The sequence below is a fragment of the Amblyomma americanum genome, chromosome 8 (assembly GCF_052857255.1).
Source record: "Amblyomma americanum isolate KBUSLIRL-KWMA chromosome 8, ASM5285725v1, whole genome shotgun sequence".
NCBI classification, from domain to species: Eukaryota; Metazoa; Arthropoda; class Arachnida; order Ixodida; family Ixodidae; genus Amblyomma; species Amblyomma americanum.
The window spans coordinates 79346045-79369818 of record NC_135504.1 but is presented as its reverse complement, the minus strand read 5'-3'; the positions used below and the strand labels follow the sequence as shown (position 1 = coordinate 79369818).

Genomic DNA, 23774 nt, shown 5'->3' with positions numbered 1-23774 from the left:
GAGGTGATGAGAGGCGTCAGCACCGCCTTGGTGAAGAGTCTACATATCAGTCACAGGACTGCTACGCATCTTCCTGCACTGCATACGGTCTCACACACAAAGGCACTGCATGGCCACCAAGAGAGATCCATGACCAAGGCACGCCATATGGCACCTTCGCACAGATGCACTGCGAGTGCTTGAGGAAGTATTTTGACGTCGCCGCACTGACAAGAAGTCTCAACTGACACATCTAAGAAAGTTGGTCGGGAGTTCTCGGGTTTGTTGTGGCCTCATTTGAGGCCCTATTTCTAACTCAAGGGCAGCATAGGCAACAGTGTCCCAGAGACATGCAATGTATTTCCACCAACTTGCCTCCAGAACAAATCAATTGAACAGCAGAATTGGCAGCTTCTCGCGCACCTGTGCACTTCTGAGTTGATGCATGGATAAGCAGTCAGTGCACTCCCGCTGTTTACGCAGATGACAAATTCTTCAAAATCAGGATGGTGGAACCATATTACACATTTAACGATGTACTTCTGATTGAAGAGTGATATGACAAAGACCTCATCTACATCAGCAAAGCGGCTGTTGAAATTGACTGAAAGGGGGCAAAATTTCGGACGCCCATTTTCAAGCTCAGTGGCGGTGCATACAAAAAAAACTTTAGAAATTTTGCACAAACTATGACCAATGCGCAACGTTTTAGCATCGAAACTAAGTAGTAATTTTCATTACTTAAGGCAGGTAATTGTAATGTAATATCATTACTTTCTGAGACCAGTAATTTGTAATGTAATTCAATTACTTCTGTGATTTCTAGTAAAGTAATTAGTAATTAAACTAAATTACTTTTCAAAAATAAGTTTGCCACGTATGGTGTGTGCTCAGCGGCTGCCTAGGGAACTTCTCAGTGTCCTTAAGTTCTTACGCAGACGATGACACACCACCCAGTTTCCTACATGTGGCAATGTCCATGAGAAAAAGGAATATTGTGACAAAGACGACGAAGCTGCCTGTGGTGCGGTACAGAGCACTCGCGCTAAACCAACGGCCATTAAATTTTATCTCTGCCATCATTCATTGCGCCCCACTCTTCGGACGGCCACCACGTAACAATAATATACACCACACAGCATTTGCATTGGAGGGAATGGCCAGGAACATTTTACATTTGGTTTTCTGCGTGCTAAAGGAATATAGACACGTAATTTTGTGGCATTTTTTCTTCTCTACAACGATGCAGAAAATACTACTACGCATGGATCACCATGTGATAATTGCCCATGGCTACTAAATAATTTATAATTGAATTTTTTTGTCAAGTTTCAGTTTCAATAGCCGAACAATTGCTGTGACGTCAAAGAGTGCTTTAGTGTCACGTGAGGCATGGAAAATGCCCATATAATCGCTGCTTTATCGTTATAATTTACTGCAGTGCTGAAGCTGTCCTTCCTCAAGAGCCAGAATGACAACTAATGCGGAAGCAGCGATTATATTGCAGTTTTTTCATGCCTCACGTGACTTGTAAGCACACGTTTTCGTCAAAGTTCTCATTCGGCTGTTGAAAATGAGGCTGAAACCGCACGAGAAAGAAATGCTATTATAAATTATTTAGTGGTTATAGAAGTCTACCAGGTGGTAATTCATGTATAACAACGCCTTAGGCACCATTACAAACAAAAAACACGCACCCAAAAGTTAGGTGTCTGTACTCTAATTCTTCAGACCGACAATTCTGCTTACTGATCATGCTTTGCAGTTCATCTCCTGAGCATCTTAGCGATATCATCTGCGAATTGCAAATTACTAAGGTATTCTCCATTACCTCTTATCCCCAACTGTTCCCAATCCAGGCCTCGGAATAGAGAAGGTATTCCTAAAAACCTCCTGTTTACAGGAGGTATTTTGTTGCAGAGGAGGCATTGTGGAGACTCATTTTTTTTACATGATTGGTGATGTATTAGACACTGCAGTCTAGACTTCTTCAGCACAGTTTGGTATTGACACTGCTGCTTCCATCATTGGCAAAACGCCATCCAATGAAAGTAGCACCTACATGGAAGCTGAAGACAGCTAAACCCATACTGTTGGAAAAAACTGCATGTGCGCTAGACACTTGCTTGTTCACTCAAATACAGCCTAATAGAGCAGCTCGGACACGGAACCTGGCTTACATGCCTTCAAGGCTGCACTCGTAGCCAATGATTAAAGGGTTTCGCCTGCGCATTTTTTGAAATGCCTCAGGTGACATCTTTTACCAGGTCAACGGATATACTGAGGCTGCTTTCAGTTTGGGCATATTGTTACGTGGCGACCAGCCGAATAATAAGCGGCGATGAAAGATGGCAGTGAGATGATCTTAATGGCCGCCCACCTAAAACGCGACCTTTCTGTTCCGCACCAGCGCCAGCTTTGCCGCTTTCATGACACTACCCGGGGCTGCCAAGCGGTCGTAGCGATAGTGAATAGAAGACACCGACGGAGAGACGCGCTCAGTGGAGATGGGTTCAGAGGACATTACAACAGAAATCGCAAGGGGGGAAGTGCTGGCCGCCACGATGAACGATATGTGTGAATGAATCCTGGTCGACGAAGCTTCCGGGCCACAGGTCACCAGGAGCCGACGGCCGAAGCCCTTGAATGCACCGACTGACATGGGCAGGGAGGCTGTATCCTCACGTGTGGGCGGCGTGTCGGGTCCTGGCAGCGTTTCATGTCAACGTGTCTTGTGGTTAAGGCGAGGGACGGGGCTCGGGTGAGCGGCGAGGTCGGTTCAGGTTCGGCAGGCTGGAGCACAGCCGGGCGGGCGAACCAGGTACACACGGCCGACGATAACGGCAGGCGCAGGCCTCCGAAGCTCCAGGACCAGGATGGAGATGATACCCCGCCTCTCACACCAAGTGTTACGTGGCGACCGGCCAAATAATAAGCGGCGAAAATGATGGCAGTGAGATGATTTTAATGGCCGCTCGCCTATAACGCGACCTTTCCGTTCCTGCACCACTGCCAGCTTCGTCATTTTCACGACAACATTGTCGCTTTCCGCACAATTTTTCCGCAGTGCCACGAGGTTCGCCTTAACGAGGTTTTACTGTACCTGTGAGTACTAAGGTTGCTGAATTTGATGCGTCTCAATGTGAAATCTGAACCGATTCATACACCTCCGGCAGTAAGGCCCACGAGCCAACTATAAAATTGAAGTTCTGATGTATTGCTATGTGATGCGTTCAGAACAGGCGCTGCCCATGATGGTCGCACAGATACCTTTGACCACAATGGCAACACAGGAATCAAAGGTTGCCTCTAAATTATAGCTCTCCACCATTCATGTCATGTTTCCGTTGCTCTACTGTCTTTTTTCACAGTGGCCCACTCATAACTCGCCTCAGTTCTGACTGCAGGGCCAATCCAGCAAACAAGTCTTACGCAGTGCTGTTCGGACGGACCTTATGGCCATGCCACTGCTTTAATTACACCACACCACTTTCGCTCGGCCCCATGGCGACATTCTTCACAGAGGTGGGGGAAGGAGGAAGTTGGAGCACCACGAAAGCCAAATGTACAACAAGGACGTAGTGCAGTGGCCTTGCTCAAAGCTCTTGTCCTGCGCTCAAACAGCACAGGTACTTCTGGTTGAGCTTACAACTTTGTCATGGCGGAGCTGACAGCTCACCAGCCACAAACATCAAAACAAATCTTTGATTACACATGCCAACAATGCCACATCTATTAACATAAGGGAGACAGTGTTAAGTCATCTATGCTATAGCCAACCCAAAATTCTTACCACTGTCAAGCAGATGACCTCGGTTCTCTTTGGCAATACATCCAGCTCATTACTGTTCACAGCTATGGTAAATTGTCATTTTTAACTCTCAGATTTTCTCACCAAAAGGCACAAGGGCGAATGGTTAACTGTCTGGTTCTTGGGACCAAGCACCATTAAGTAATCACTACAAGCTCTGGGCAAACACTCCCTGAAGGGGCCACAGAAAATCTTGCACCAAAGCTGCAAATTATACTGTTTGAAAGGGCACTACTTTTTATTTATTTGTACCTCAAAAGCCCACAAGGGAGTACAACATGAGAGGTGGGCTGACACGTATTAAAACCTCCTGTCAGAGAAATTTTCAGAAAAGGCACACTGAAGAGGTAAACTATTAATCTACATCCTTGAGGACTTTTTCCTCCCCCAAATCCTACTGCACTAGAAGCCGTGTGTTGGTGCTTCAATCTGAATGCCACACACCCATATGCATGCAGAACACGTCGTTTACCAGCATAGCACCATGTAAGATCATGTCAATGCCTCATTTGGGGGCAAGGGGTGCAAGCACACAGAACAGTAGGAACAAAACGCAAACACTAATGCTGTGTGAGTCACTCCTGCGCTCTGTCTTTTGGGCTGTATGTCTGAAGATAAAGAAAAACCCCTCCCCATTTTCCTGAAAAACTGAAACTACAACAAACAGCTACTCCTAAATTGTGAAAACAAAACGACAAACATAGAAGGAGGAAGAACATAAACATGTCTCGTCCTTGTCTTTCCATGTATTCATCAATTATGGGAACTACTTCCTCATTCAGCTACTTGTCCTACCTGCATTCGTCTGTGGCGTCTCGTCTCTCACCACTGCTTGTCTATAGGGGCACGAACGTTACCAGTTTCACAGCAGGAGTCCCACTTTCAAAATTATATTGCTAGATCCGTGACCGCCTAGTTGCTTTGTTCACTATACAGGCAGGCTTTTTTCATTTGGGGTCTGCAGGTGAAAGCTGTTGTCTTAATAGTGAAGGTCTCCACGTTTCCTTTTTGTTTCTTTTTTCTATGTAATGGCTAGGACAAAAAACTCGCCCACCCAATGCAAAGAAAATAGCCACATAATCATCAGGTCTCTTCCATTTGGCTGCACTTTCTTCATTAGTTCAAGAAGTGCAGCACGAGTTCTAGGCTGGCTTGCACTAGACAAAATGGAAGCACAGCTGCGGTGCAGCAATATTGCGGTGCCCATGTGTAGGTCGAATAAGTAGAGAAAGTATGACACTAGTTATTTAATGAAATGATGACAGTTCTTGTTGAAATGTTTATGGCTTATGGAGGTTTAACGCCCCAAAGTGACTCAGGTTATGATTGTTGCCATAGTTAAGGGCTCTGAAAATTTAGATCACCTGCGGTTCTTTACCATGCACTGACATCACAGTACACGGGCCTCTAGAATTTCACCTCTATCGAAATTCGACCGCCGCGGCCAGCATCGAAACCGCGTCTTTTGGGTCTCGGGTTTCATCCTGGCTGCGGCGGTCGAATTTCAATGGAGGCGAAATTCTAGTGGCCCGTGTACTGTATGATGTCACTGCACGTTAAGGAAGCATAGAGACCTAATTTTGTTGGCATATTTTTTTCTTTATAATGATGCGGAAGTCACTACTATGCATGAACCACCATGTGGTATTCGCCTGCAACCGCTAAATAATTTATAATCTAATTTTTCTGCAATGCTGTTTCGGTTTCAACCGCCGAACAAGAGCTGTGACGTCAAAGAAAGGTTTATGTCTTACAAGGCATAAAAAAACTGCGATAAAATTGCTGCTTTCTCGTTTTAACTTACTGCCGTGCTGAAGCCAGCCTTCCTCAAAAGCAAGAATGACAATAAATGCAAATGCACCAAATATATTGCACTTTTTCAGGGCTCACATGACCTACAACCTCTCTTTGATATCACAGTCATCGCTCAGCTGTTGAAACTGAGAGAGCACGAGAAAGAAATACAGTTATAAATTATTTAGCAGCCGTAGTAGCATACCACGTGGTAATCCGTGCATAATAATGCCTTACACCTCATTACAAAAAGATTGGTTTGGTTTATGGGGGTTTAACGTCCCAAAGCGAGTCAGGCTATGAGGGACACTGTAGTGAAGGGCTCCGGAAATTTCGACCACCTGGGCTTCTTCAACGTGCACTGACATCGCACAGTACATGGGCTTCTGTAATTTCGCCTCCATCAAAATTCGACCCCCGCGGCCGGGATCAAACCCACATCTTTCGGGTCAGCAGCCGAGCCCCATAACTACTGACCCACCGCAGTGGCGTGAATACATTAAAAAGAAGAAACCACGCATCTAAAAGTTAGGTGTCTGTGCTCCCTAAAAGAACACCAGGTGGTCAAAATTTCCGGAGCCCTTCCCTATGCCGTCCCCCCTAGACCGAGTCGCTTTGGGACATTAAACCCCCATAAACCATAACCTTTCAGCAAATAACTCTCCTCATTTCATTAAAAAACTTGTGTCATACCTTCTCTACTTCTTCTACCTACATATAGAGGAGAGGACTGACTGAGGAGTGATATTGAAAACCTAAGCGGTCAAGTCGAGCCGCATTCGTAAGTCGCCTGTGTGTATACATGCAACGATTTTTTTCTGTGAAACGACGATTTCCTAGAGCAGCTTCATGGCAAAACCTCATAGCGATTTGCTGCTTAAAAATTCTTCCAAGAATTTCAATATTCTAGTGGTCGTTGGTGTCGGCGGCATGCAGTTGGCTGCAATTTCGCAACGAGAGCAAGGCTATCAGAAAATCGGGCCTGCACTCGACCATTCGTTTTGGAAGCAGCCAGAGCGAAGGTGCATTTGAACTGCCTGAATTGACGCTGTATACTGCCGGCACCACCGCGGAGCTTCACAGAACTAGTGCAGAGAGTGCAGCCAAATCAAAGAAACCTATAATAACCACAATCTTAACAAAGTGGTAGTTTGGGCTTGTTGGCATAGCATATTAGAAGACATAGCGCAGAACAATGGAAGAAAGAAAAGGAGCACACAGGACGAGCGCTTATCCTGTGTGCTCGTTTTCGCTGTCCCATTGTGCTGTAGTATGTGTTGTGTGCCAAAAGCAGCGGCGTACCGTGCGTGTGTTGGCAACTGTGGACACAGGCTGCATGCGTGCGTATTGACGATGTGTGTGTGTGTTGTGCCGGCGGCATGCCTTCCATGTTGTGTGTCAGTATTGTACCATGTTCTTAGTTGTGCAATAAACGAAGTGCAGACACAACAAATGGCGACGAGGACGGGATCAAGAACGCTCCAAGAACGGCCTGAAGATCACCACATCAAGTGACAGTAACTGGCAGCCGCAAGAAGAGCATTGACAAACACGAAGTGTCAGGCCTAACTCTGCGAGCCCTACTCTGGGCGGGAGAACAATGACAGCTCAAGCAGCGCTAATCGGTAAGCTCGACAGTTTCGATGACACTGTTGAAGACTGGTCGTCGTATATAGAAAGGGCGGACGAATACTTTGCGCTCAACAGCTTACTGGAAGAGAAGAAGGTAGCGGCTATAATTACAAGCATGGGAGCGAAAACTTACGCTATCCTTCGCAAGCTGACCACGCCGAACAAACCCTCAGAGAACACGTACGCAGACATTAAAAAGTACCTGGGAGACTACTTTTCACCTGTGCCTCTTGAAATGTCTGAGCGACATCGGTTCTACAAGAGACTTCAGAGAGAAGGTGAGTCTGCTAACGAATATATGGCAGAACTGCGGCGGCTTTCACAGAACTGCAACTTTGGGTCATTTTTGGACCAGGCACTGCGGGATAAATTTGTGCGGTCTTCGCTACGTGCAAGTCCAGCAGAGAATGCTAACCGCAAAAAAGGTTACACTAAAGCACGCCCTTGACGAAGCAGTAGCACATGAACTTGCAGTGAAGGACATCGCCGAATTCAAAAGCAGGGAAGAAGTGACGGCTTCCGTGGCTCATGTCGAGAAGGAAGCACGACGACGTTACAGGTGTGACCGCAAGGGGCATCCACCGTCGAAATGCAAGTTTCTCACAAGTGTTTGCCACAAGTGCAATAAAGTTGGCCACATAAGTCCCGCGTGTAAAAGCAAGTCAAGTGATGCCAATAGAGCACCACGCCGGTCAAGCCTTACTTACAAGAATAGGCAGGCTTCAAAAAGTCAAGTGCATGCCTTGAACAAGACAGTGATGCATTTGAACTTCTGGCACATGTCGACGATGGGAACAAAAGCAGTCCGATCTGGCTGAAGCCACAGATTGAAGGGCACACATTGGAAACGGAGATGGACACTGGATCCAAGTATTCTCTTGTGCCAAGAACCACGTACGAAGCGCATCTCTCTCATCTGCCTCTGGAGGGAACTTCAGTACGGTTCAAGACGCTGACTGGTGAAGCCTTCAGCCCTAACGGTGTGGCAACAGCCAAAGTCACGTTTGGGAAGTCAACGCAACGCGTGCAGTTCTTTGTAGTCGACACTCCAGGACCTCCGCTCTTTGGAAGAGACTGGATTAATCGTTTCAACCTTCTCGAGCTGAGCAGTGTATTGAGGATCGACAACCAACTGGGGCCACGTGCAGATCAACTGAACAAGATCCTCGCAGAACACAGGGACGTCTTTGATAATAGCATTGGAAAAATCAAGCACATTAAACTGAAACTGCGTCTTCAAAGTGGTGTGCAACCGAAGTTCTGCAGGCCACGACAAGTGCCCTATGCCTTGAAGGAGAAAGTGAACACTGAGCCTGAACAGTTGGAAGCAGTCAGCATCCTTACAAAAGTGAATCACAGTGATTGGGCCACGCCCATAATGCCTGTAGTGAAAGCAAATGGAACTGTCCGCATATGTGGAGACTTCAAAACCACAATCAACCCTCACTTGGTGGTGGGCCAGTATCTCTTACCCCGCATTGAGGACATCTTTGCAAAGTTAGCAGGAGGACAGAAGTTTTGAAAGATAGATCTGAGACAAGCCTACCTACAAATGGAAGTAGACGATGAGTCCAAGCCGCTCTTGACCATCAACACAGAAAGAGGGCTGTATCAGTACAACAGAATGATTTTTGGCATCTCTCCTGCGCCAGCTGTGTGGCAGAGAACAATAGATCAAATTCTGCAGGGAATCCCAATGTGCCATGCTACTCAAGATGACATTCTTGTCACTGGTGAGTCAGAAGATTTTCATCTCAAGAACCTAGAGCTAGTGCTCAGAAGACTGCAAGAGTATGGGCTCAGAGCTAACCTCCAGAAATGTTCGTTCTTTGAAGACTCTGTAACATACTGTGGTTACAAGCTCAATGGAACCGGGTTACACAAGACAGAGGACAAGATCAAGGCAGTGATACATGCCCCTACACCCAAGTCCACGTCTGAGTTGAGGTCATTCCTTGGCCTTGTGAACTATTACGGGAAGTTTATTCCAGACAGTGCTAATCTTTTCAGACCACTGCATGCATTTCTGGAGAAATCATCACCATGGAAGTGGACAAAAGAATGTGAGGTGGCATTTCAGCGAGCAAAGAAGATTATAGCCTCAGAAACTGTCCTTGTGTACTACAACCCGAGCCTGGAAGTACGTCTGGCATGTGATGCTGGCCCCCCCGGACTCGGAGCAGTCCTTTCGCACAAAATGCCTAATGGGAGTGAAAAACCCATCGCATTTGCATCTCGAACCTTGAAGACTTCGGAAAAGCAGTACTCTCAGATAAAGAAGCACTAGCCATTGTCTGGGGTATACAAAGGTTCTATGCATACCTGTATGGAAGACACTTCAAGCTGATCACAGATCATCAGCCTCTGACACACATCTTTGGCCCAACCAGCAGTGTTCCTGCGATGCAGGCAGCACGCATTCAACGTTATGCCTTGTTTCTAGCTGGGCTCGACTACGAGATACAGTACCGCAAGTCATCGGACAATGCCAACGCAGATACATTGTCACGCCTTCCTCTTCCAGACAGTCCTGAAGACAAACCAGATGAAGCTGAACTTTTCTACCTGAACCAAATGGAGCAACTACCTGTAACAGCTCATCAAGTTAGACAAGCCACAGAGCGTGACCGTCTGCTATCGAGAGTCCGCCACCATGTTGTGAACGGGTGGGAATCGTGCAAACAAGACAACGAAATCCTTCCATTCTACAGGCGTGGAGATGAACTCTCTTTACACCACGGCATCATTGTTTGGGACATAAGAACTGTCATTCCAGCTGTATTGCGAGGAGCAGTCCTAAACGACCTGCACTCTGGACATCAAGGCACTGTGAAAATGAAAGCGCTTGCACGTTCGTTTGTGCGGTGGCCATCTGTTGACACCGATATCGAAGCCATCACTAAGAAATGTGCAGGGTGCTCCAGCGAGAGCAACATGCCACCAAAGGTCTCCCTGCACCCGTGGGAAGTGCCGAGTGGACCATGGCGCCGAGTTCATTTAGACTTTGCAGGGCCATTCCTGGGCAAAATGTTGCTCATTCTCAAAATGGCCAGAAATACATGTGATGAGTTCAACTATGGCAGAGCACACCGTGGATGCACTACGCATTATGTTTGCATCTCACGGCATTCCTGAACGCATTGTCACGGACAATGGTCCTCAATTCACATCGGAAGAGCTTCGGACCTTTCTCATGCAGAATGGTGTGCGACACACATTTAGCGCGCTATATCACCCGGCGACGAACGGTCTTGCAGAAAGGTTCGTGCCGTCCTTCAAGCACAGTATGAAGGCCATGAAAGGAGAGGGATCCATCATCAATAAATTGACAAACTTCCTTTTGGCATACCGTACGACACCCCACTGTGCTACTGGTGAGACACCAGCAAACCTTTATCTCGGGTGCGAGCTACGCACTCGACTGGCACTATTACGCCCACAACCCAGTGGACGTACGTGTGAGAAACAAGGGTCATCTCAACCAAGTAAGCCTCAGCGCTGCTTTTCTGAGGGGGAAGAAGTTTCTGTGCGCTCCTATAGGGGTACGAGTAAATGGGTGCCCGGAACAATCACAACCAGAACAGGGCCTCTATCATATGAAGTGGAAGTTGGAAGAACAACCTGGAAACGTCACACTGATCAACTGCGCAAGGGTTACACCGACGACAAACGCCATCTGGATCCGGAACCTGAATTCCTACCCAGTATGCAAACCTCCCCGGACAACGAGACATCACCTGCTTGTGTTCCAGATGAAAACAAATCTGCATCACCTCAACGTGATCCATGTGTGAGTGCACCAGAAGACAAACTTAATACTCCTCGGGTAGCACTTCCCGTGAGCCTCGCTGATCCTATCGCAGGTCGCCCAGTGAGGGTACGTCGACCACCATCGAAACTGGACTTGTAAAAAAATTACAAGGGAGGAAGTGTTGTGTGCCAAAAGCAGCGGCGTACCGTGCGTGTGTTGGCAACTGTGAACACAAGCTGCATGCGGGCGTATTGACGCTGTGTGTGTGTGTTGTTCCGGCGGAATGGCTTGCATGTTGTGTGTCAGTATTGTACCATGCTCTTAGTTGTGCAATAAATGAAGTGCAGACACAACAGTATGCCTTCTTCTAATATCACCATAATGACCTGTCACACTCTGCGAAAGTCCCTTGTGAGCTTTATGCACCTCACAAGCTTCCAAAAAGTCAAAGGACATCAAACACATTGCCCACTATGTTAATCTCTTTAAGGCCTCTTTACAGCATCACCTTTAGAAAGGTCTTATGATTTAAGGCCTTAAAAGGAAGCTTGCTTTTCCAGTTGCCTCATGCGCTCCATGCTAGTAGGCTACATGGGTCCGAACACCTTCCCCACGTAAAACCGATGCCCACAGAAGGTGGAGGGCTCACCCTGTGGAGCCTTAAAGTCTTTGCTGTCTCAACATTTTAACTTCCCATTTGTTCAGCATCTGCGCCCGCAACCGAACGCCGGACTCGAAGCAGGAATTGGGAAGGTCCATGCATACCAGAAAACTGCCTGTCAGTTTTTCAAGTGCTGTTTCCTGAAATAAATATTAATTTAAAAAGAAAATGTTTCGCTCCGCAGACACCAAAGCGTAATCACTTATCTCGCTGCAATTTTTGCAACTGTTTTAGAAAGCGAATTGTAACAGCAGCACAGAATTGTAAAGTGCAGCATTAAGTCAACACTAAACAGACTTTCCCAGCCGTGGGGCCCCAAAAAATTGGACCGTGTACAAAACTCATTGTACAAACGGTTAGTTCAACTCACGACCGGCTTTATTAGTAATAAATCCGCTCGTGGTTCAACTGGACTGTAGTCAAAAGTTTCCCGCTTTTTTCGGGAGCACGCAATAGCTGGTAATTACGCGTGTTTTACATGACCACGAGTTACGTTGGGCTGGGTTAACAAAAGATATAAAAACACGCTTAGCGCATGCTCTTTTATGTAGATCTGCACAGAGCTTTTGAGCAGAACATACGATAAAAGAGATGAGTCTTTCCCTCCGGGCCTTTGGGTCCACTGTCGGGCAAGCGGGCTCAGTGCCAGTCCTGGGTTATCTGCGAACACAAAATAGTCAGGCGCGAGGAAGTTCAAATTGCTCACATGCAACACGATCGCACCCGCCGCGGTGGCTAAGTGGTTAGGGCGCTCGACTACTGATCCGGAGTTCCCGGGTTCGAATCCGACCGCGGCGGCTGCGTTTTTATGGAGGAAAAACGCTAAAACGCCCGTGGGCTGTGCGATGTCAGTGCACGTTAAAGATCCCCAGGTGGTCGAAATTGTTCCGGAGCACTCCACTACGGCATCTCTTCCTTTCTTCTTTCACTACCTCCTTTATCCCTTCCCTTACGGCGCGGTTCAGGTGTCCAACGATATATGAGACAGATACTGCGCCATTTCTTTTCCCCAAAAACCAATTATTATTATCAACACGATCACGCGCTCTTTCTGTCAACTGGCCATAGTGCTACTGACAGCAATGCTCGGCTCGGCTCAAACATGGCTCAAACCGCAAAAAATTGTCGGACGTGACATCTTTTCTTCAAACCGGATTCGACGTCACGGGTTGAAATAACGCCGATAACGCTTGCTGGTTGCCGCAGTCACTGCCCGTTTAGGCAGTGCTGCACTGGTACTCGCGCAGATGCGGTCAAAAGTTTCTTTCTGCCATGTCGCCGACAAAGCTAAGAAGGTGTCACCGCTAAAGAAGCAAAGGTGGGCTTTTCGTATTTGCCATAGAAATGGTTCTCACACCAACATGTCTATTACATGTCAACAAGGGGTCCAGATCTGTCAGAAAAGCGTGAACAGTTTGCGGCACTGAAGTCTTGTGAATGATCGGTGGCTTCATCTTGGCTACGAGCTCACGCATGGACTAGAGTAACAGTCAGGTTTAACTCAAGGCCGCGAGACAACAGAAAGGGTAATGCAAGCAAAGTAAATGCCATGGGCCCTGTGGACTAACCTATCAATCGTGAGTGCCGGCGTGACCCGCCTTCGTTATTTATTTATTAATTTACACAATGCTGCAGGTGCATTTGGCCAAACAGGAAGAGGAAAAATAAAAATGCAGTGCCGCATAGACAGTACCTTATACATCTTTTTTTTTTTGAACATCTTGACCGTCAGTATGCCTGACGTGAACAAAGCATTGTTGAGAACGGGTCTACACAGAGCCTGCTCTATTTTTTCCCTGCCTGGTCAAAGGATGCTCAAGCACCGTCTGACTCCGCCGTGTTTCTCCGCAAGGCGGCGCTACCAGCCCTGGATGGACGGGCGTGCGCGTAGTTGTGGCCTGCTGCATGCAGGGGCTTCGGCGGCCGCGAAATAAACGTGGGCTTTTCCTACTTCTCAAAGGACCAACACCTCCTAAGCCATTACCGATTCATGTCTACAACAAAGAGGACCGCTCATTTATATCACCTGGAAATTAAACGCCAGTTTATTGTGAGTCAGCAGCGCCAGCGCCTCGACACCAAATGTTTTTCTTGTGTGTTTTTTTATTTCAAATTTTTGCAATGGTTCTCTCGAAGTCAACCTTGTCCATATTCCTCGTAGTGCTCTGCCCTGTTCATTAATAGGGAAAGGAGCGCGATCGCAGAACACTCCCTGGCTGACTTTGAGGGAATATGCATTGTGCTCACTGCCCTGAGAAATCAACGCATAACAGTCAACGCCACCACAAAAAATGCGTCACTCTAGAGCACAGACCTTTGGGCTAGTTGGTGCATTGCAGTCATGTACAAGCGCAGAACAAACAGGGACAAAAGAAGGATGGGACACCACGAGCGCTTACTTCCAACTAAAGATTTACTGACAAACAAGCACATTACATACAACCTTGCTGCATGACGTCAAACTGACAGCACTGCCGACCTCAAGTGGCCGCACCCAAAAACATTTTTACTTTTTTAGTGAGTGATACAGATGGTGCGCTGACGCAGGATGGACCCGCTTTTGTAATCAATTCTGCTTCTATTATCTCTCTAACATCCTGGCACCTATGCTTGGCCACTATCTTACATGCGCTGAAAAAAGGTTTGCATGGTTTCTTATTCTTCGCCGCGCAGTCCTGACAATGTTCAGAAAGATGACCATCCCTATAATTGCCTACCTTCCTCCTGTGCTCCAGCAATCTTTCATTCAGACATCGGCCAGTTTGACCGATGTACCTAGAACCACACGATAGAGGAATTTCATATACTACTCACAAGCACACGCTACAAAAGGATCTCGGTGCTTGATAGCGCATGGTTCTTTTGGCTTTTGTAAAGGATTGGTCATTTTCACTTGTTTATCCAGCTTCTCTGGCGCCGACAGCACTACTCTGACGCCACTGCGTTTTGCAATCTTCTTTAGGCTATGCGAGGTGTTGTGCAAATAAGGAACGACTACTATCTTATTTCCATTAGCTTCGCTCTGGTTCCTGTCCTTTTTCTTTGGCGTTTTCAACATGCCTTCTGATACAGAAACAATGAGGCTGATCAAATAACCAGCTGACTGGAGGCGCGTCACATGGTTTTGAAAACTAAGGCTCAGTGAATGGCAACACGACATTTTTAATGCATTACTTAGACATTGCTTAGCGATTGCTCTGCACTCCGCCTTCATGTCAGTGGACCGCGTCCCCGAGTGCTTGTGGCAGCAAGAGCTGAGGAAGCTTCGAGCCGCCCAGCCCAAACGGCCCCCCACGATGTGGTGTGCGGTTAAGACCTTAGGCCAGGTTCATCTACCGGACAATATGGATCGCATTCTTGGTCTTGGACCCAAGTTTGCCGTTGAGCCAAAGTTGAGTGCCCCGGAACAGTTGTCACTTGTACGACGTGTTTCGCGATTTGCTGATACCAGTGAAGCCGAAAGGTGCATTCCGGAGGGGTTTGACGTGCTAAATCACGCTAAAGGTGTAATTCCACGTGCTTCGATAAGTCGTTTGGCTTCGAATTTGAGAAAAGATAAACTGTGCGTTCTTCCTTCAGATAAAGAAGGTGGTTTTGTGGTGCTAACAAGGGATGAGTTTGGAAATAAGGCCATGGAAGCAGTGCTGTCAGTGCTGCATAAGGCACGAGCGGTATCTGCGAAAAAACTACGGTCGTCTGGTAAAGCTCTGTGCAACAAACTGAACCTTGAAATATTGGCGAAAAACATTGAAAAAAGTAATGCTGCATTTTTATAGGTCATGTTCACTGCTAAAACCCACAAAGTGGAGTGTCCCCTAAGGGTTATTGTATCAGAGAATGGCACGTGGCAAAATTCAGTCGCTCTCTTCCTGCAAAAGAAACTAAATCTTTTAGTGATTGACGAGCCCTTCCAGATTCGAAGTTCTGAAATAGTTTTGGAGTTCTTGGAGAGGAATCATAACAATGGTCTTATGGCCTGCTCTTTTCACATAAAGGGTTTGTATTATTCCTTGCCACAAGAAAACCTCCTCAGTTGTGTGGAAGAGTGCATTGATTGTTTTGGGTCAATAGGTTTTCAGAATGCAGCAGGTTTGTCCGAAGCAAGTTTTTTAGAATTGCTTTCATTTTATCTCAGGTCAACGTACATTGAATGGAATGACCAAGCTTTCATTCAGAAGCAAGGGCTGTGTATAGGTTCGTGTATTGCTCCTGTTCTTAGTGACATTGTTTTAGCCCATTGTGACAGTCGTTTGTGACCGCCTGAAGGATTTTAGCAAAGTGACAGTTTTTAGATATGTGGATGATTTCCTAATTTTATAACAAGGGTGCAAGGAATTTCCGGCCACTGTCAACCAGCTTTTAGCCCTTTTTGGTGAGTGTTTTAATCCTTCAGTACTGACGCATGAAATTCCAAGAGATGGTGTTTTACAGTTTTTAGATTTAAAGCTAAATTTCACTGAAAATTCTACTTGTTGGGAGTACCATCCAAGGGCTAATAAACCTCTCTTACCGTTTCTGGTAATAACTGGTAATATTTTTTTTTATTCAGGCAGCAGTAATAGGTGCCTAGGAGGCAGACATAAAGGCAAATTAATGCCTGACTCAGTGTCGGCCCCCTTCCCCCTTCCCAAACACATCACTCAACAGCAGGTACAGTCACATCGTTGAACAAAGTTTCGATCAACATAAAAGGAACACATTAATACAGCATAGCATACAGGGCTAAGTCACACTGCGAGGAAACAAACAGCCAATTCATCACATTCGAAACTTGTAAAGAGAGCAATCGCTGAGCAATGTCTAAGTAATGCATTAAAAATGTCGTGTTGCCATTCACTGAGCCTTAGTTTTCAAAACCAAGTGACGCGCCTCCAGTCAGCTGGTTATTTGATCAGCCTCATTGTTTCTGTATCAGAAGGCATGTTGAAAACGCCAAAGAAAACGGACAAGAACCAGAGCAAAGCTAATGGAAATAAGATAGTAGTCGTTCCTTATTTCCACAACACCTCGCATCGCCATAAGAAGATTGCAAAACGTAGTGGCGTCAGAGTAGTGCTCTCGGCGCCTGAGAAGCTGGAAAAACTAGTGAAAATGACCAATCCTTTCCAAAAGCCAAAAGAACCATGCGCTATCAAGCACCGAGATCCTTTTGTAGCGTGTGCTTGTGAAGTAGTATATGAAATTCCTCTAGCGTGTGGTTCTAGGTACATCGGTCAAACTGGCCGATGTCTGAATGAAAGATTGCAGGAGCACAGGAGGAAGGTAGGCAATTATAGGTATGGTCATCTTTCTGAACATTGTCATGACTGTGCGGAGAAGACTAAGAAACCATGCAAACCTTTTTTCAGCGCATGCAAGATAGTGGCCAAGCATAGGTGCCAGGATGTTAGAGAGATAATAGAAGTAGAATTGATTAGAAAAGCGGGTCCATCCTGCGTCAGCGCACCATCTGTATCACTCACTAAAAAAGAAAAAATGTTTTTGGGTGCGGCCACTTGATGTCGGCAGTGCTGTCAGTTTGGCGTCATGCAGCAAGGTTGTATGTAATGTGCTTGTTTGTCAGTAAAACATTAGTTGTAAGAAAGCGCTCGTGGTGTCCCATCCTTCTTTGTCCCTGTTTGTTCTGCGCTTGTACATGACTGTGTCACTCTGCTTTATGCCTAAGTGCCAGCGAAACCATATCCCGTATCCTGAGCCAAGGGGGTCTCCAGGTTGCGCCCAAGTCTACAAGCACTGCTGCGCTTGCTTACCAGGTGTTCCCAAAATCGGCCACGGAGAAAAAGAGCCCAAGGCATTATCTACAAAATTCCTTGCGCCGAATGCGACGCAAGCTACATCGGCAAAAACAAAAAAATATAAAAGAAAAAATTCGGCAACACAAAAGCGACGTCGGCAACTATGCAAGAAAGCTATTGTAGTAGAACACGTTCTTGGGCAAGTTGGTTCATAGCTTGAGTGGTTGAAGTGCACAAAAGACACGGCACATAGGCAAAGACGGACACGACACAGGCGCCTGTGTCGTGTCCGTCTTTGCCTATGTGCCGTGTCTTTTGTGCGCTTCAACCACTCATGCAAGAAAGCGCAGTCCTCTAACCGAACATTCCTAAGACACACAATCAACTTCGACGAAACCAGCATACTTGCTGTCAGAACAAGTTAGCAAACACGCGCTTCCTGGAATCCTGGCAAGTTCAAACGACCCCGAACAACATCAACACCACAAAGGGAACCTCCCCGCTGTATACGTGTGTACTAAGAGGGACTGCGCTCTGCAGCTTCCCAGTGAACGTCACCATAGTCCTACAACCTGACTCACAGCTTTAACCACGTTCCAGGGTATCCAGTGTTGTGCAATTGCTCCTCAGGTTGCATCACGTGCCGCCAAGGGAGAGAGCGGCTTAACACAAGAAGGGGCGCTCTCTCTGCAACTCGCCCACAGCCACACGTACCTGACAAAGAAACCGAGTAGGTTACTTTGTAAAGTCGTGGTGGTGACTTTCTTAGTTGGCATTTTTTCAACCTAAATTATATGTGCGATGGCTTATTGCTGTGTGCCGGGATGTAAGTCTGACGCAAAGCGGAAGACCGAAGGTATTTCTTTCCACGAGATTCCAAGCGACAACGAATTAAGAGCACAGTGGTTAAAAGTTATCTCTAGAAAGGACTGGGTGCCGAATACCACACCTGTGTATTCGGTCGTCTGCAGCAAGCATTTCTTTTCAAGCGACAACAAGGAAAGATGCAAAACCCGGAAGCTGAAAAGAGGTGCGACTCTAAGCGTTTTTTTGGACTATCCGCAATATATGCAGCCACCTGCGAAGAGCCCGCGCAGCGATGCAGTTGTGCGAAAACGGGAAGCGTCCATTCCGTGCCCGCCGGCCCTGGTCCGTGCTGCTTCTAAGCCGACAGATGCAGGTAGCCTTTGTCACAACGTCGACGTCGTCGGTCGGACTCCACCATCAACTACGTCGTTTCCTGCACTTGAAAGCTCTGCAAACATGGATTACTCAATCGGTAACAATGAGCCCGTGGTCGAGTTGGAAGCCTCAACACCGAGAACTGCAAAAAAAACAAGGCGACACAGACTGACATCCGCAGTTTTATTTTTGTAGTCGAACGCCAGAAGTGACGACGAAAAGAGCGGGACTTGAAAGCCCGAATAGAGCGACTGCAACAAACAATTAAAAAGTACAAGGAGGAACTAAGGCAACTGAAAAAAGACTGTCATCTTGCTGCTTTTGCCGGTGTCGTCAAAGCAGCGAGTGAAAAACACTTAGGTTCAAGCCTTCTGGTCGACCAAGTCAAAACCTTTTCAAAAATCAGGCCAACCTTGTCCGAGCTTGTTGTGCGTCATTGCATAATTTTAAAGAACCTGTCAACACGGGCGTACGAGCACGTTTGCAAAGAAGGTCTCCTGAAACTGCCATGCAGCTCTACTTTGCAAAGATTCCTCGGAGTCAATTCAGGCGAAGTAGGCTTCACATCCCTTGTTAAGCAACGCCTTGAGGCGGAAATAACGGGCCTAAAAGCCGAGCAGGCCAAGGTGTGCTCGTTTGTACTTGATGAGATGCAAATTCAGCGGAGGCTTCAATATAACAAGCAGAGAGATTCATTTGTGGGGGAAGTGGACCTGGAGAACAGCACAGAAGACAGAGCCAGTAGTGATCCTGTTTTAGCCAACTCACTTCTGTGTTTTGTGCTAGTAGGGCTTTCGGTGCGCATCCGGATACCTGTGGGGTATTTCTTCACGAGAAACTGCACTGGCCAGAAGTTGTTTTTCCTGATAAAGTACGTCCTAAAGAAGTGGAAAGAATTGGCTTTAAGATTGTACGGATTGTGGCTGATAATCACAAAATAAACGCTTTTGCTTTTCAACTGCTATGTAATGGAAATTTAACGCACTGCATGCAGCACCTTCAAGATCCGACACGAAAGTTGTTTCTCGCGTTCGACCAATGTCACATAATTAAGAACGTGAGATCCCAATTCCTTGCCCGCGACCTTGGTAAGGACGGCGATGTTTCCTCCTCCCACCTCAAAGACCTCTACAAGATGCAACAAGGGAGCATCGTGAAACCTGTTCGTTTTTAACCGCGTAAGCACGTCTTTCCGTCAAACATTGAGAAAATAAATGTTTCAAGGGCTGTCCAGGTCCTCTCACCTCTGGTCACTGCTGCGCTCAAGCTCCTCGAGGAACAAGCAGGACAAACGTGTGACATGTGCTTTGCAGCTGTGGGTCCAACCGTCATGTTTATGAACACGATGCACCGATGGTTTCTTCTAATGGATGTCAGCAAGTGGGTGCAGCACATTCACAAAAAAAATGCCAGACCGTAGACAATATCACTCTGTCGAAGATGGGCGCCTGAGTTGGCTGACAATGTCCTTCTTATGCTATCTTGAAGACATGCAGCGTAACTGCCAAGCGAAACAGTTCCTAAGTAAGGAAACGTATCAAGCGCTTATGATGACGACAAAATAAAACGTGGAATGCGTCAAGTACCTAATTGCTAATGAAGGGTTCAAGTTTGTTTTGACTAGAAAGTTTTCTTTGGACCCCATAGAGTCGTTTTTTGGCTGGTTAAGGCGGTCTGCAGGAAGCAATGACCAGACAGACGCTAGAGCGGTACTCGCTGGCGTAGAGAAGGCTCTGAAAACTGGCTTAGTGTCTGCTTCCCAAGATAGCAACGTGATAAAAATGAAAAGGAAAATACCTGGAGCCCTGAACAGCACACACAAACCTGCCGTCACCCAGCGCGCGGACGACTTCCCACCGGAGGCGAAAAGTCTCCTCGAAGGCCTTCTGAGGACAGAAAACGTTGCTGCCAGCGCCAGACGCTGCAGCACTTACAATGTTAGGAGGTTATTTGGCTCGCGTTGTTCAAGGAAAAATTGATTGCAGCAACTGCAATGCTCTTCTTACGCGACCAGCCTCATCTGCGCCCAGTTACAGTTTGATCCGTCATTAGGACAGAGGAGGTCTCCTTTATCCTTCAACGCAGTTTGTGTATGTTCTGTACGCCCTCAAGAACTACGTCGAGGCGTTGCTCAACGAAAGAAGGTTCTTATCAAAACCCCTGCAATCTGCAGTCAACAATGCAGTTGATGCTCTTGTAGAACATGGAGCACTGAAATGTGAGCTGGCTTGCAATGACCACCACAGCCAGCTTCTCATCGCACAAAGTTTTTCCGGCCTGTTTTTACTAACTATGCGTTATCGGTGACTGACAGGAACGACGTAGTGAAGCCGCTCACATCAAAGCCTCTATCTAGAAAGATATTAAAGTTGTGAAAACTTTTTTGTGCATGTATGTTTTATTCTACCTAGGACAGTAAAAATTTTTCCATTGACTCATCGCTCGCAAAAATGCTTCCTTTATGTTCTTACTTATATATTGAATCAGATACGACTTGTGCTGAGAATGCGTGTTTTGTGCAAAGAAGCACACTAATAATTACCGTCGATAAAGGTGAAAAGTGAGGAATTCTTCTCGGTACTGCAGCAACGTTAGATATGTATGCCCGGCCGCCGCTTTCATAATTTCCTCGATGAGCATGCAGCTTTTATTAAAGTACATGTGCACATGGCTTAACAAAAACAACTTAGCGCATTAACGATCGTGCCCACATATCACTCTTACTAAAAGGAGAGGAGTATACACAGAAGCAGAATTGCGCGCCGCGTTTTACGCTGTTTGCTACTCCTGCAGCGTCGTCTACTCCATCCAGGGCTGCGCGGGCCACTCGTCGGCAGCTTCGCCTACTGGCGCGAACGGCGCCTAACAACGGCGTTAGACGCGGTTGAGCGGGCACGAAAAAAAATAGAGGAGGCTATGGTCTACACCACCTCAAAAAACTAAGATTACAAGGACAGAACACAAAAATAAAAAGTAGTAAGCACTCTCGCTGTCTGTTTCCCTCGAACCGAAATGTAGCTCTCAACAGCGCCTCAAAACAGTCGGTGCATCGCCTCTTATAACCATAGTAGTCGATCACCAGGCATGGGTTGTATCGCTAGCTTTCGTTACATTTTGTGTATCGCTTGCCAAAAATTAAAGTATAGGCATCAAAATTATATATTTAGTGTATCGTGCATTTTAACGGTACTGTAAAAAAATGTTCAGCAGCTTTTAAGGCCACTGTGAGCCAGGCTTTGGGACGGCAGTGCTCACTGAGACGGTATAGGGTACTGTGTAAAAAAATGAAGTGCAATTAGACAGAGGCAATGCCAGTACCGTTGTGCTGGCCAGTCTTATTTCTTCCTGCGTTCGTTATTTGACGGGTAGATGACGTATACCTTGTGCTTCTGCCTACTCGGTGACAAAAGGGATGAGAATATAGGCTGTTTGTTGTGGCAGAAAAAAAATGTGGCTTCATCCCTCTTTCAGGTTGCGGTGGTTGCCAACAGAAGCGGATGACTTTCGTCGTCATGATTAGGAGCTTGCAGAACATTTGGTGTTTACTTTGTCAGAGCAATGAAGGTTACGCGTGGGCCAGTGGGGTCATTGGCGCAGGCAGCGTAAAATTCATCAGCTGGAGCATTCCTTTTTTTTTCAAAGAAACAGGTGCTGCAACAAGCCAAAGTTCTCAAGAGGCGGAAGTGAAACTTGAGTTTCTTAACTATACTGCCACAATTCTGAATTCGATGTGGCTATATGCCACATCGAATTCCGTTATCCGTTGATAAAAAGCTTTTTCATAAAATAAAACACGGCGATATGCTCATCTGCTCCTGTAGAGAGGCAGTAAATTCAAAGATAATTCTTTGCGTTTCTTCGGAGGGGCACAGGACCTCTCCAAACGTGAATTCGACGGTGTTGAAGCAGCAGACGATTATTGATGCCAGATGATGGAGACAAAGAGAAAATATATTTACAGGATGTACATTGGCAAACTGCGTTACAAGTTGAGTCACAGAGAGAGACAAACTGTAACTTAAAAGAAAAGATCTCACACAGAGAAACTGGACAAGACCTTACTCATCGACCCGAAGTTAGAGTCTGTGCAATTACGTGCCACTGCAAGAAGCCTGAACCTCAACTAAGCAAGACTGCTCTCCAATGATTTTACATGCAATTTTAAAGCTTTTGCAAACAAATAAGTTAGGGCGGTCATATTTCGAGGCCCGCCCCAGGCTTCGATAACCAATGGAGGTAGCCACAGCCTGTGAAGGTTGGATCCAACTTAGAGCAGGGGACTTAGCTAAAAAGATAAAGAAACACATACAGAAAACATTCTGAAAACCCTCTCCCCAGGGGGGGGGGGGGGGGAAGTTCTCGCCCTTACTGCTTGATGCTTTCCCCTTCCCAGCCGCACCCGCGCGTCGCCTCTCGAAGGATGAAAAGTTGTTTTTCAGCTAATTGGCGGGACCACTGATCCACTGGCTCTCCGCAGGAATTTCAGACGGCGGAGAACCGCGACGCTTCGGTGCCATCGAGAATGCCCAAAAAAAGAAAGCAAAAAAAGGGGGCCCATCGCGGAATTCGAGGTGGTCCGCATTCTGCCGAAGTGGGAATGCTGCCTAATACCAAGCGGCACCGCGTGCTCGTTGTGCGCAGCTCGCAAGCTTTCCTGGTGCGCTTAACAAAGCCAGGTGTCTTCGGCCGTCACAGCTGTGCTGTTAAACAGCCAGTGCCTCCTGCGCTTTTGCCACTGCTTGCGGGGGGGGGGGGGGAGGGGGGCGGCACGTCGGTAGCGGGAGCTCGGAGCTTCACTGAGAGCTGTCCATGTAGACCGGAGGCCCGCAGTGACCGCAAGCTAAGGGAATAATAAAAATGCACGCGTTGGTGAAGCACGGTCTTACACTTCCCTCCTAATATGCTAAATGAGCTTGGAGTCTGCTCATTTACGCAAAACCAAATAAAGGCCGCAATAACCTAAGCCTGCAAGCATAGCTTCTTATGCGAAAACTTCTTGCCACACCGGCACACGAATCCGTTGGTGCGGGGGTTATAGCCACACATACTAACAAAAAAAGGAATACACAACACTGCAACATGACGGTATACATATCCGGACATGGCGCAAAAGTTACAAATCAGAATAACTGACAGGCAACACACATACATAAAAAACACAGTTAAAAAACACAGTTTGGTAGCGGCGCACAAGTCCGTTAACAATCGCACAGCACAGTTAGGCGCAGA

General features: G+C 46.8%; 1 pseudogene; it reads left to right on the top strand.

Annotated features, from left to right (window-relative positions):
• The first annotated feature begins 19680 nt into the window (after positions 1-19680).
• On the top strand, positions 19681-20920 carry LOC144101243 (uncharacterized; annotated as a pseudogene).
• The last annotated feature ends 2854 nt before the right edge of the window (positions 20921-23774 follow it).